Here is a 13790-nt window from a genome sequence, read left to right on the forward strand (position 1 = left end):
GTGTGTGTGTATACACCACTTCTTCTTTATCCATTCATCCATTAATGGACATTTGGGTTCTTTCCATGCTTTGGCTATTGTTGATAGTGTTGCTATAAACATGGGGGTGCATGTGTCCCTTCGAAACAGCACACCTGTATCCTGTGGATAAATGCCTAGTAGTGCAATTGCTGGGTCGTAGGGTAGTTCTATTTTTAGTTTTTTGAGGACCCTCCATACTGTTTTCCAGAGTGGCTACACCAGCTTGCATTGCCACCACAGTGCAAAAGAGATCCTCTTTCTCCACATCCTCACTAACATCTGTTGTTGCCCGAGTTGTTAATGTTAGCCATTCTGACAGGTGTAAGGTCATATCTCATTGTGGTTTTGATTTGCATTTCCCTGATGATGACTGATGTTGAGCATTTTTTCATGTGTCAGTTGGCCATCTGGATGTTTTCTTTGGAGAAGTGTCTATTCATGTCTTTTGCCCATTTCTTCACTGGATTATTTGTTTTTTGAGTGTTAAATTTGATAAGTTCTTTATAGATTTTGGATACTAACCCTTTATCTGATATGTCATTTGCATCTTCTCCCATTTGTATGTAAAGTCTTTAAGGATTAGGTTGGCTTGTCCTCTCTCCTATGGTGGTTTATCTGGGCTTCTTTACAGAATGTTGTCTCATGGTTCTCAAAGAGCAGAAGCAGAAACTCCAGTGAGGAGTGAGACCTAATCTAGGAAGTAGAGCAATTTCATTTCATCCTCATTTCATTGGTTAAGACAAGTCAAATTCCAGCCCAGGTTCAAGAGGAAGGGAAACAGACTGTTTTTTAATGGGTTGAATAATGATAGCAGTTACATTGCTAAGGGCATGGACAAAGAGAGGCATGTTTCATTGGGACTCTCAAGTGTAACTGTCAGCCATATAAGTAAAAGAAGAAGAAGGAAAAATAAGAAAATGTAAAAAAAAAAAAAAACAAAAGAATAATCAGACCACTACTTGGCTCTGAATAATATTTGTACAATCATTATAATAATGTAAATATTATTTGTCAATTTGAATACAGAGTGATCATTTTGGGAAGGTGAAATGGTCATCCAGTGTCACAAAATATCAACACTTAATTTATAAAATGAATAAATTAAGGGAAAGTAGCATAGTATCACATTGTTAAAATTTGGAGTAAATACTTGAACAAATAACTTGAAGAATTGAAAGAGAGGTTTGGGAGTGGTTTGTAGACTGGCAAACCCAGGAATTCCTGCTTTACCTAGGGGCCTTTTGTCAATGTTGTAATATGCATAGAAGGATTATGATTATTAAACTTTTAAGGAAAATCAAAAGCAAATGAAACCCAAATACATACAGAAATAAAAATAATTAAGCTGATGTTTTTTTCCTAAAAAGCTTGATTATCCTGCCTAGAACAAATTCTTCCAATAATTAACTAGCATTATCTAAGATACTGAATAAGGCAAAATCTCTCTACACACTGTAAACTAGGATCTGAAATGAGCCTGTTTACTTACATTGACAGACTCCAGAAGGAAGTTTTTCTAATTGCAAGTCTGAAGAGAATGCCCTTTTAAAAAGGCATAGACTGTGCTTAATCACCCAAATAAGTCTTCAGAAATTTGAGTGGACTCAGAAATTCAACCTGAAAGCTGGGCAAATGTACCTTTGGGGGCAAATGTGCCATACCAGAACAGCCAGAAGAAGAATCTTTGGACTAACAAGGCCTGAATCCATTCCTGGATTGCACCAACAAACCTTTGGCAGGAAATCTTTGTGGTTGTTGGTGAAGCGTGGGCTGCAGGAAGTGAGGACCATCAGTGGTGCATTACATTTTGCAAAAGAGTCCCAACAATCAGAGCCAGGAAAGAAGCCCTTGTAAGCATCCAAAGGGTTTTGCATTTTTTATATTATGCTTTGCATTTAGTTTGCATACAATTCCATATTACAGTTTTTTTTTTATGAGCCCCTTCTCTTTTAAGAACCTAGCATACAGGAAAAGAATATCCTATTTCAATTCAGGAAAACAGCAGTAAAAGAAAGCCTGTTTGATATGAGGATTTGAAATGGGAGCTATGCATATGAACATACTTGCAAGCTGGGAAATGAAGGTGTAATTTGAGTAGAAACTATTTTTGCATACTATTTTTATTGCATTTATGGAAAATACCCATGGCAAAATGAATGTAAAAATATGCTGTGTCATGTTTAGGATGACTGTATCTAGGCTGTAGGATTCTGGATTTCTTTTTTAACCTCAAACGGTTGTATTTTCTGTAGTAACTATAAACTACTTTTATGATAGGAAATAGCTATATTAATTTTTAAAAAGACTTAATAGGACAGTGACTTTTATATTGGAAAAATAGGAAAAGAAGCACCAGAACAAATTCTGGACGTGATCAACTTAGCAGGATGATTGTATTTGGTAGCAAAAATAACAAAAGAAAAGTCAGTTCTTGCACAGAGTGGGCAACTGTCGACTGGTCCTTTTGGTAGCTCCCTCCTCTGTTAATGCTCTTGGCATTCTTGACCACCAGGGTTATAACTCCATCCACACTTTTTCTTGATCCTAATTGGGTCTCTCCTTCTAAGATGGTTAGTAAGTTCATAATATTCTTATATGCCCTTTACTTCCTGATAGCACTCTGGCAATGTAAACAACATTGTGAAGGTGTATGAGTTGACCTCATTAGATGGTATGAAACTATTTATTTAAAAGAACTTAAACCTTATACCTCAATGAGGTACACGTGGATACCTCAATATAGTATAATTTGTAGTAAAAATTAATACGTAAATGCAAAATCATCTATTGGCTACTCTTGTACACCTTCCCTCCCATTAAGGGTACAGCCTATTTCCCTGCTTGTTGACTTTGGGCTTGGCCACTTGATTTATTCTGACCAAGGAAGTATTAGCAGATATAAAGAAAACAGAAGCTTGAACTGTGCTTGTGTGGTCGTCTCAGCCATTGCCATAAAAGGAATTTAGCAAGATTATCTCACCGGTCCAAAGAAGATAAGAGACATGTGGAACTGAGCTGCTCCCAGATGAGCCCTGCTCCAGTCAACCACCCAGGCATGTGAGCAATAATAAATTATTGCTATTTTGAGCCACTAAGTTTAGAGATGCATTGTTTTTTTGTTGTTATTGTTGTTTTATTTTGAAAGAGAGAAAGAAAGAGTGGGAGAGAGGCAAAAAGAGAGGAAGAGAGAAAATCCCAAGCAGGCTCCACGTTGTCTGCATGGAACCCAATGAGGGACTCAATCCCACAAACTGTGAGACCTTAATCTGTGCTGAAATCAAGAATCATTCTCTTAACTGACTGACCCACCCAGGTGCTCCTAAAGATGCATTGTTATGCTGATATAGAAATTGTTACTGGTAAGTGGGATGCTGTAGTTATATATGTATATATTTAGAATTGGGAAGTGGTAGGTTCAGAAACCTGTTAAAAGATATGAGAGCATTGTTACAGGATGCTTTAAAATTTGCAAGCTGTGCTATGTGTTACATGATAGTACAGTGACTAACTGTCACAGTTTGTCTGGAACTGAGAGGTTTCTTGGAATGTGGGACATTTAGTGCTAAAACTGGGAAGGGTCGTGGGCAAATCAGGATGAATTGATGACCATGTGAAATGTTGAAACATTTGGTAGGGTTGTCTGGAGTAAAATGTAATGTGGTAAATGGACCTTAAAACCTTGTCCACTTGAGTAAGACGATAGCGAGGTAGATATCAAAATCATGAGAGGTGCATGTAATACTATTCTGCAACTCGTAGGATCAGGGAAGAATTGTCCACTTTGCAAGCAGAATTGCTGGCTTGGAAGCTAGGACTTTTTCTCATTTCTAGACTCTTCTGCCAGCACAATTTCAAAACAAAGGTGCAGACCGTGAGATATATGCCCAGAGTAAAAACCAAGTCAAGGATATGACCCCAATACCCTTCTGTTAAATTCTCTACAAGTGATAAGGTGGTTTCCAGTGGACACTTTCACAGGCAGTAGGTCTCCTAGAAAACATATGGGCCAATATGCCCAAAAAACCATAAAAATTAAGTCTGGAGAGAAAGACATTTACCTCCAAGAATTGTGGAATCAGATACATAGAATGCCCACAAGGTATTTGAAAGACGTATCTTACAAAAGTGCCATAAATCTGAACTGAAAGGTACTAATGCTGTTTTAAATCATAAAAAAAAAAAAATGTTTCTGGGCTCCCAACTTGCTGCACAAAGAAACAGTCTGAGAAAGGGAAAGATGTTTCATTGCCAAAAAAAATTCATTTTACGATGCTGTCTTCAAATATGATGAAAGAGGATGAAAAACACGTGAAGCAGCTCTGAACACACTGAGCTCAGGCCAGGAACAGACCTCCCCTTGGCCTATTCACAGACGGTGAGAATAAATGATTGTTCTAAGCCACTTAATATTGGGATGGTTTGTTACAGTCAGCAACAGCTGGCTGACACAAAGCCCTTTGTATATGCTCACAAATCAATGTGAGACTCCATCCCTACTTAATTTTTTAATTTTTTATTATTTTTTTTAATGTTTATTTATTTTTGAGAGAGAGACAGAGAGACAGAGAGTGAGCGGGGAAGGGGCAGAGGGAGGGAGACATAGAATCCGAAATGGGCTCCAGGCTCTGAGCTGTCAGCATGGACCCCGATGCAGGGCTGAAACTCCGGAACCGTAAGGTCATGACCTGAGCCAAAGTCGGCCGCTTAACCAGCTGAGCCACCCAGGCACCCCTCCATCCCTACTTTAAAGGAAATTTAAAGGTGGTAAAAATAACAGACGCCTCCAAGAACAGCATATCTCCTTGTTCTAATTGCAAGATGAATATTTAATACATATTCATTGACTTGGTCTATAGCTTAAGGTTGCTAAGCTATATTTTGGAATATGGGACAGATATGCTCCGTATCTTAATATTATTGTAATATCTGGGGAATGTGGCCCATTCCTTGTATGATTGATGCTAAAAAGTAAGGTGGAAATCAGAAGTAGTAAAGCATATGTGATATAAATCAAAATATTCTGCTGTAGTCAATCACATGGCAAATAGCTTATAATCTTGATATGATATTTGGTTATGTTTTCACATTAGAAAGAATGCCTCAATAAGGTTTAGAGCTCCAAATATTATGAAAATGTCAAGGTTACAAATAGACTCAAAGTAATTATAAATTATAGAATTTTAGTATATAAAGTGAAAAGCAAAATAAACACATAATTAGATGATTGAGCAAAATGCTTTTGCTATGTTTTAGAAAATAGGTTTTACATGTGAGTAATGAAAACTAATAAAAACTACTAATTATTATTTTATTATTTTAATTAATGTTTATGGTTTAATTTATTTCAACTACTTTAAAATAATGCTTTCCGTTTTATATTTGCAGAAATTGCATCTCTATAGTTTTCAAAGCAGAACTATTTCATAGCAGCATTAAAGACAAAAAAGTTGACATGCAAAAAAACAAATGAATGAAGTTAATTTTTCACTTATCAAAAAAGAATTTTCCACTATTCCAGTTATAATACACATTGAGTAATCAGTCAAAGCCATTTTTTGAGTGCTTACTTGGGGCAAAGCACAGGGGGATTATATAAATGTTTCCTTATCCTTTTAAATGTCATTTAAATAAAAGAAGCAGAGAGAAAAAGAAGCGAAAAGTTGAAATCCCAAATATTAGAAATGTATTGTATAAATATAAATTTCATTTGTAAAAACTCGCTAAAACATCTGAAGAATAATTGGAGTGAATAGAATTCAAGGAAACTTCCTGAGGTTCTCAGAAAATAACTCTGGTTTATAAAAGTAAATGCATCGCTGATTAATGCCATTCACTCTTCTTAAATACGTAACATACAATCACCTCCATTTCCAGAAAGTACATTTTAACTTCAGTCTCTAACAACAGAACTCAGTGACTGTATAATTATGTGATTCAATCAGGGAATAACCTTCTTACCAACTTTCTTATTAATTCACTTCTGCTTCACAATCGGAGAAGCCATCAACCTTCCTATGAGAGCGGCTCTGTCTCAGAATAGTGAGAACTTTACCCTGAGAATTGACACCTAGGCTACACTGGTCTAGAGTTATTGTCTGGAGACACTTGCATCATTACCACTCATGTATCTGTTCATTGCATAAACCTTCACTTTGGCAATGAGGAGGCTAAAAATAGCCAAACATCCACAAAAATGTTGTTCCGACTTCATACTCCACTAGTCATCAAGTAAAACGATCTTGTCATCACTCTGTTGAAAATAAAAAGGGAAACACTATTTAGATTTAACATGCCCAAGCTCCACTTTGCCTCCTCTGCTCTCACCTCCCACCTACTCTTCCTCTGATTTTTTTTTTTTTCTCTCGGTAAATGTCATCACGATCTACCGCACTGCTTAAGCTGAGCACATCACAGTCATCTTTGCTTTTCTGTCATATATCTGGGTTCAGATAACTTACAAATTATCTTTCTCTGTATTTTTAACTTTCATTTCCACTGTGCCTGGCCCATCATATGAATTCAATAAATGATAACTGTTACTGTACACTCCTCAGCAAGGCCCTTTGCTGCAGTCTACTTTCCTAATCTCATCTTTAGCTGTATCTTCTCATGCTCACTGGACTGTACAGTGTTTCCTAAACATGCACTTTCAGACAGTGATTTTGCACAGGCTAGGAGCTCTGTTTGGGCTGTCTTCACCCAGTTTTTCTACCAGGTGAACTGCTACTCAATATCAAATTCTCAGCCTACATGAGAATTAATGACATTTAATTAATGACATTCCCTGACATTTAATGAACTCCCTGATTATGTTCCTATCAAGTTTTCTATCCACTTTTTTTTATTTATTTATTGATTTATTTATTCAATTTTAGAGAAAGAGAGAGAGAGAGAGAGAGGGAGGGAGGGAGAGAGAGAGGTAGCATGTGAATTGGGAAAGGGGCAGAGGAAGAGAGAGAGAGAATCTTAAGCAAGATCCATGCCGGGCATAGAGCCTGACATGGGGCTCTAACTCACAACCGTGAGATTATGACCTGAGCCAAAATCAAGAGTTGGACACTAACCGACGGAACATCCCCAAGTTTTCTGTCCATTTTTACTATGTCACTTGTCACTATGCATTTTAAATGTTTACTCTTGTTTCCTATGATTGCATCCTGAGAGTAGGAGTCGCGTCTGATTTATTTTTGAATTTCCAGAGAATACCAGAGTGCTTCAAATAGTAAAGGTGCTCAATAAGCTGTTGATAGTTTTCTGTCCTCTATGCAAACATTAAAGATCTCATGATTTATAAAAGACTTGAATGTAATAACGGTGTCTGTGCCATGCCAGGTGAAGAAGTAATCGTCATTTGGAACCACAGATGATAGAAATTTTCATTAGGCCACTTAAAGTGCTATAGATGCAGATAAGTCTGCCAAATTTATCATATAAAAATACAGCACCTGCAGTTAAATTTGAGATCAGAGAGACAATAAGTAATTTTTAGTATAAGTGGGTCTCAAATATTGCATGGGACATACTTACACTAAAAATTTGTTTAGTCTCTGTCTGACCTTCAAATTCACCTGGGCATCCTGTTTTTATCAGGCAATCTTACAGGTCAAAGGGAAGTAGAAAGTGTACAATGGACGATAAGCAGTAATTACGGTAACTATAAACCCTGGTTTGCCCTCAGGAGGACTGGTTTACATTTACTGTCTTCATTAACTTTCTCACTTCATGATCATTCCCACTTAGACCCTCAAATATGACTACATTTGGATGTGGATTATATGATCACAGCATGTGTCAGTAGTGGCTCAAATCATTATTTAGAAGATATGACAAGTATAATATTGTGATTAGTTCTAGCAATACACTGTTAAAATTATTACAAACCCAAACGTTCAACTTTGACAGCAGAGGAATGCAGTTGGAAGAGTGACATTTCTGGACAGGGTAAAAAATGGTGGATGGAATTGGAGACGCTCATTCAGCTGATGTGGGAAACAGAGGGTAAGTACTGTCGTGTATATTACAATGTTGAACAGGGTGTAAATAAATGTATTGGATGTCACTTTAGCGAGGGTGGGAATAGTAGCAAATTTAGAAGGCAGGACCGTTAGGACCCTAACTACCTGACCTTTTCAACCTTTCTAGTTTCCCCTTGCAGCATTTTCCCTCTTGTGCAATCTGGTTCACTTACTTTGTCCCTCTTTTGGTTTGCTGAATGCAACTGTCTGCCTCCCTCTTCAGAACCTGCACATGTGGTGTTTGGTGTTCCTTACTCTGACCAGTCTTTCCTCCCCTCCTTTCCTCTGGGCACCCTCCATTACTGTCCCCCCCCCTTCCATTTAATTCCCCTTTCATGCTATAGTATTTTTTTAAAAATTTATTTGTTTTGAGAGAGAGAGAGAGAGAAAGAGAGGGAGGGACAGTGAGAGAGGGAGAGAAAGAACCCCAAGGAGGCTCCGTGCTGTCAGCACAGAGCCTGACTTGGGGCTTGATCCCACAAACCGTGAGATCATGACCTGAGCTGAAATCAAGAGTCAGATGCTTAACCAACTGAGCCACCCATGCACCCCACATGGGTGTCTGCGTGTGTTTGCGTGTGGGTGAGCCCCTGGAGGATATCAGGTTTCCCAACTAAACATTAACTTTATTTCCCTTCTCTAACATTTATCTCCATTTATAATAATGTATTTGTGCTGTTATTTGGTTATTCTATGTCTTGTCTATTGCACTTTCTATGATTTCAATGTATTCAACACATCTAGCATTAAATAAATACTCGTAGCAAGTATGTGTGACTATAGGGAAAGAGTTTAATAGAAGTAAAATTTAATAAAGACTCCAGCTGTCCAGATGCAGAATGGGCTGCCTTTAAATTACTGAGCTTGTGATCACTTGACATTTTTAACCAAAGGATGAATGACCATCTGTCAGTGACAAGGATGTTCCAGAAGGTTTATACAAAAAATGGAGTGGGAAGTTGATGGCCCCTAAAGTCTTTTCTGACCTTTATATTCTGTGACTTACAAATGAACTTTACAATACAACTTGCTTATAATATAGAACTGCCAGCATTTTTCAATCTTAATTATCCTGAAATACGAATAGAATGAGACCCACTGATTATTGAACATTGAATTTCTGATAAATATTGATTAAGTCAGTGAGATTGAGAGATGGTTTTCTTTATTTTTTTTTTCTTTTTCAGGGAAGAATTTGAAGGCACACTTTAATTCATGGAGGTGCCAAGTGGAAGTTTGCGGTAGATTGAGATTTAGAACTCAAGATTCAAGAACTCTCCTTTGCACATCGGATAGTGAGTTTCTGAATTCTTTAATCTTTTAAAGCCTAAGGAAAAGAAGCCTAAGGAAAATAATGTGAAAGCATTCTCAATTTCCTAAGGTAAATTAACCTCTACATCCTGCCAGGATGGGGCTTGAACTTAAAACCCCAAGCTCAAGAGTTGCATGCTCTACTGACTGAGCCAGCCAGACACCCCTAGCAAATGCTTTTTAAATATTAGTGCATTAAGCCCTGATAAGAAAGAACCCTCCAATAGAAATGCTTTTAAATTTTAAATTTACAGAAGAGGAAACTAAGATAAATAGGTATTTCAGAGAAATAGATGTTAAGTCAGTTGACTGAGGCCATAGGTTGTAAGTAGTGAAACTAAGATTTGAACCAAGTCTGGTTGCAGATTGATACTGTTAATCATTGTGTGATGGCAACTGCAGTTGTAACAGTACAGGAGGATAAGAGTGAAAGTATCTTGCCCCATTCCTTCCTCATGTCTTTTACCACGTCTTAGAGGCAAGCATACTTAGCCTTTGGTGTTCTAACTATGTCTGGTAGATATCACCATAACTTTAAGCACCTTTAAATGCCTTTATTTACCTTTTTTTTTTATGTGTGCATTGAACACACTACTTGTAATTCTTTTTCAACCTCCATCCCCATATTTTTGTTACTTTGTTCTGGTTATTTTAGTTCTTGCCCTTGATCGTTTAGAAAATATACTTAAATATCAAAATTTGATCCATCAACTTGAGATACTTTTAATCTAGACAACCCTTCTCTTTTCTCCTCCTCTTTGTGAGCCAGGACATTATATTATCAAAATTTACATAAATTCCATTTTTAAAAGGAAACATAGTTGCTTTAAAAGCTAAAAACCATTTAAAAATAATTGTCAAATCATGTTTATATAATCATTATTTAATTTAGAACCAAATACTGTGAAAAACCTATAATCCAATGCCATTAAAATCTGAGATCATTTTAACTTCTCTCCTTAAAATTGTTCAAAATTATGCTACATTTTTCTTTGCTTAAATGAAGACCAATGCCTTTATCATACAGCTCTAAGGATTTTCTGTATTTTATGTACTTTATTAAAGAGATATTATAATGGCCCCCTGATTCATTGGTCATATATGTCAAATATTAGATTCAATTTTATAAGTAATCATTGCAACAGAGTTTATAACATTGTTATTTCCTACAACAATATCAGTATTTATACACATAAATATACATAAATGAATCACTCTTTATACTTAAAGATTTTTACAGATAAGCATAATTATATATTTGTATAATAGGAAAAATTATATAATACTATTATATATGTAAACATAAATTATATCAGTTTGAAATTTGTCAGTATTATATAACATGTGGTCTTAGTTCTTTAGTTAATAGGAACCATTGATATGCCTATGATAATTCTTTAGTCCCCAAGGAATATAAAATAATTATACCAAGAACCCTATTGAAACAATTTTAACACTGAGTTACCCTTTCCTCACTAGGTCAGCTAGTCCTCTCGACAAAACCAGTAATTCTGAGACTTTTATTTTTTTTAAGATTTTTTTTTTGAGAGGGGGTGGGGGCAGAGAGAGAGAGGGAGAGAGAATCTCAAAAAGGCTCCGCATTCAGTGCAGAGCCTGTAGTGGACCTCAATTCCATGACCCTGGGATCATGACCTGAGCTGAAATCAAGAGTCAGACACTCAACCAGCTGTCACCCAGGCATGCCAGTAATTCTGAGACTTTTAAACAAACCCAGTTCACTTTGTCCAGTACATGAAGATATTATGGTTGCTTACTGTGGTTCTCATTTAAATTTTCAAGGGAACTTTTTAGTGTATTCTCATCATTAGATGCAACTTTTTTTATCCGCTTCTTATAATGATGTTGAAAAAGATAGTAAATATTCTGAATGGCCTAGTTGCTGAGATTTGTTAAAGGAACATGGACATCCCTCACTCACAAGTTTATATCTTTCCTATCCCACCTAACGGGAGAATCCAGGAGAAAAAGAAAAGGGGAAAGACACAATAATTAGTAGGATGGTAATAATCTAAGGAAAGCAATGGAAAATGATGTCTCCTGTACTAATGTAAATCTATTAAGAGCATACATATTTTATTCATATGGACAATTATATTTCCCTGGATATTTTGCTATTGAAGTTACTCAACATCTAATTTTTTAACATAATTGTTTCCATCCCATTTGAAATATTCAGATTTGGCCAACTATACCATAATAACATTAAACATGCATGTAATATTAATACTAAAATTTTAAATCTTAAAACAATCAATATATTCCTGTGAAAATTTTGGTCCAAATAATTTAAAAGTGACTTAGTATAAAACATAAGATTGTATGATAGAATGGAACATTCTATCAAAGGCTTTAAAATAATAAAATGGTAAGTAAAGTTTGCGTTAGAGGTAAACATGAAGATATTCTTATATAATTACTGTGGGCATAATCATGCGAAAAATAATGAATGTCTACAAATGGAAAACATCAACATTCACTGAGTAATCAGAAAGTATTCACATCCATATATTTTCTTGGGAAATACCAAAATAAACATCTACACTGCATATAGAGTAACTGCATACACTGCACACACAATATTGTCTAATATTTTATTATCAGTATATTAATCACTGGCCAAGCTGCCATTGCTTGCAGACATAAATTACTTGTATAAAGTTTATGCAAAATAGTGATCTCCTTCATCAAGGCTTGGATCAATGTTTCTAGAGACAAGTGTGCTAAGGTGATAACTATTACCCCATCCACAATTCCAATCACCTGTACATCCATAACTTTACCCCAAACTGATGGTGTTTAGCATGATGGACATTTGGGGGTTTTACTAAAGTGTTAACTCAATATATGGAGTGGGAATAGAAAACAGTAAGGTTTTAACCATTGATTAAACCTTAAATAAATTCCTCAAATTTTTATGGGAGGATGCCATTGACTTCAGTAACTATTCTGGAAAAAGGCAAGGATATGCAAACACTTATATGAAGAGAAATGAGAGCAACCAAGTTTTATGTATGTTTACTTTGTTAAGAAATAGAGAAAATGTTAGATATATTCTCACGTTGGAAGGAAGTGATTATTTTCAGCTGTGGCCCTGAAAATGTATTTTCCTATGATTTTAACCTATTATTCTAAAAACTGTCTTGTTTGACAATATCTCTCAAACATTTATTGCCAGATAGAATGATAATAGCATGAGGGTGAAACATACCTGCATCGAACATAGTAACTGTTAGATAGCATTAAAGCCCCCATAGAAAAATAGTCTACAAAATCTTTTATATAACACTTTCTTTGGAGTTGAGTTAATCTTAAAGTAGCTAGAATGTTTAAGAACAAGAAAAGGTAAAAAGGTGTTATTCATAAAGGAAATAAGCACCATTAAACATAATCAACTTGAAAAGAAGACAAATATATATATACTTAAGGAGGAATGAAATATAAATAGGCTCATTTATTGGAATAAGATGGGAATCATGATTTCCCTGATTCTAAGAAAATGTTTATTGGGTTTAGGACAATTATGAAAGGGGAAGTCAGTCTCAGGCAAAAAGTAAAGAAATGAATATTGCAATGCTTATTTTAAATACGAATCTTACAGAGGGGTGGATAATCACACAAATCAGTGCTATATTGTCTTCTTACTTTGCTCTTGGTCTTTTGCTACTAGCATCTTTTGTCACGGGGAAGTTAATGTTATTTATGTTTGAGAATACATTTCTTCTATTTAAAAGTCCTCAGTGGTTCCTTACTGCTTACAAAATAAGTCGGAAACTACAGAACAAGGCAATTGTAAATGTGACTCCAGTTTCCTTTTCAATGTCATGCTCTCTGTATCACCAATAAGTCCAATATTGGGGGTGCCAGACCACCCAGGTACTTTGAACTGAGTGCCATTTGCCACAACAACAGGCATTTGTATTCACACTCTCCCTTGACTTCAGCCTTCAAGGCTCTCAGAACAAATGCCACCGACGTCTGCCTCTTTCTTAGATGAAGCAATCACTAGAATAATACAATCTATTTGTTTTGAAGATATATCTGTATCTGCTAATGTACTTAATCTGTAAGGTCCTAGAGGCCTTACATGCTGCTTTATTCATCTTCATAACTATGTTTTTCAGGCTCAGTAGAAATTCGATAAATTCTTTTCTAAACGAAGGCTGATGTTATAAGCTATTTCTTTATTACTCTCTCTCCAAACAGACCAGTTTGTGTGTGTGTGTGTCTTTTTAATAGTGTGCTTAGATTTTTATGACCATACATTAGCAGACTAAAGGATTTTAATAAAGATCTATTAACGTGCAACTTAAAAGAAAAATCAAGGTTGTGTATCCAACTAGGTTTTCTTTTTAAAGGAATGGCTTTCAAATTTTGTGATTCAAGGTTAAGATATCAGAGACATAAGAGAGTTGATACCCTCAT

The 13790-nt window shown here is 35.8% G+C and overlaps 1 long non-coding RNA gene across 1 annotated transcript in view; it reads left to right on the forward strand.

The window, feature by feature from the left end:
* LOC109498314 overlaps nucleotides 1-13790 on the forward strand; it is a 76649-nt gene that overhangs the window by 31707 nt on the left and 31152 nt on the right. Inside the window, exons 4-5 of the long non-coding RNA XR_002741367.2 lie at nucleotides 7924-8019; nucleotides 9224-9331. This is a non-coding gene — a long non-coding RNA (uncharacterized LOC109498314). The remainder of the gene's footprint in view (nucleotides 1-7923; nucleotides 8020-9223; nucleotides 9332-13790) is intronic.

This window comes from Felis catus, chromosome A1 (genome assembly GCF_018350175.1).
Source record: "Felis catus isolate Fca126 chromosome A1, F.catus_Fca126_mat1.0, whole genome shotgun sequence".
NCBI classification, from domain to species: Eukaryota; Metazoa; Chordata; class Mammalia; order Carnivora; family Felidae; genus Felis; species Felis catus.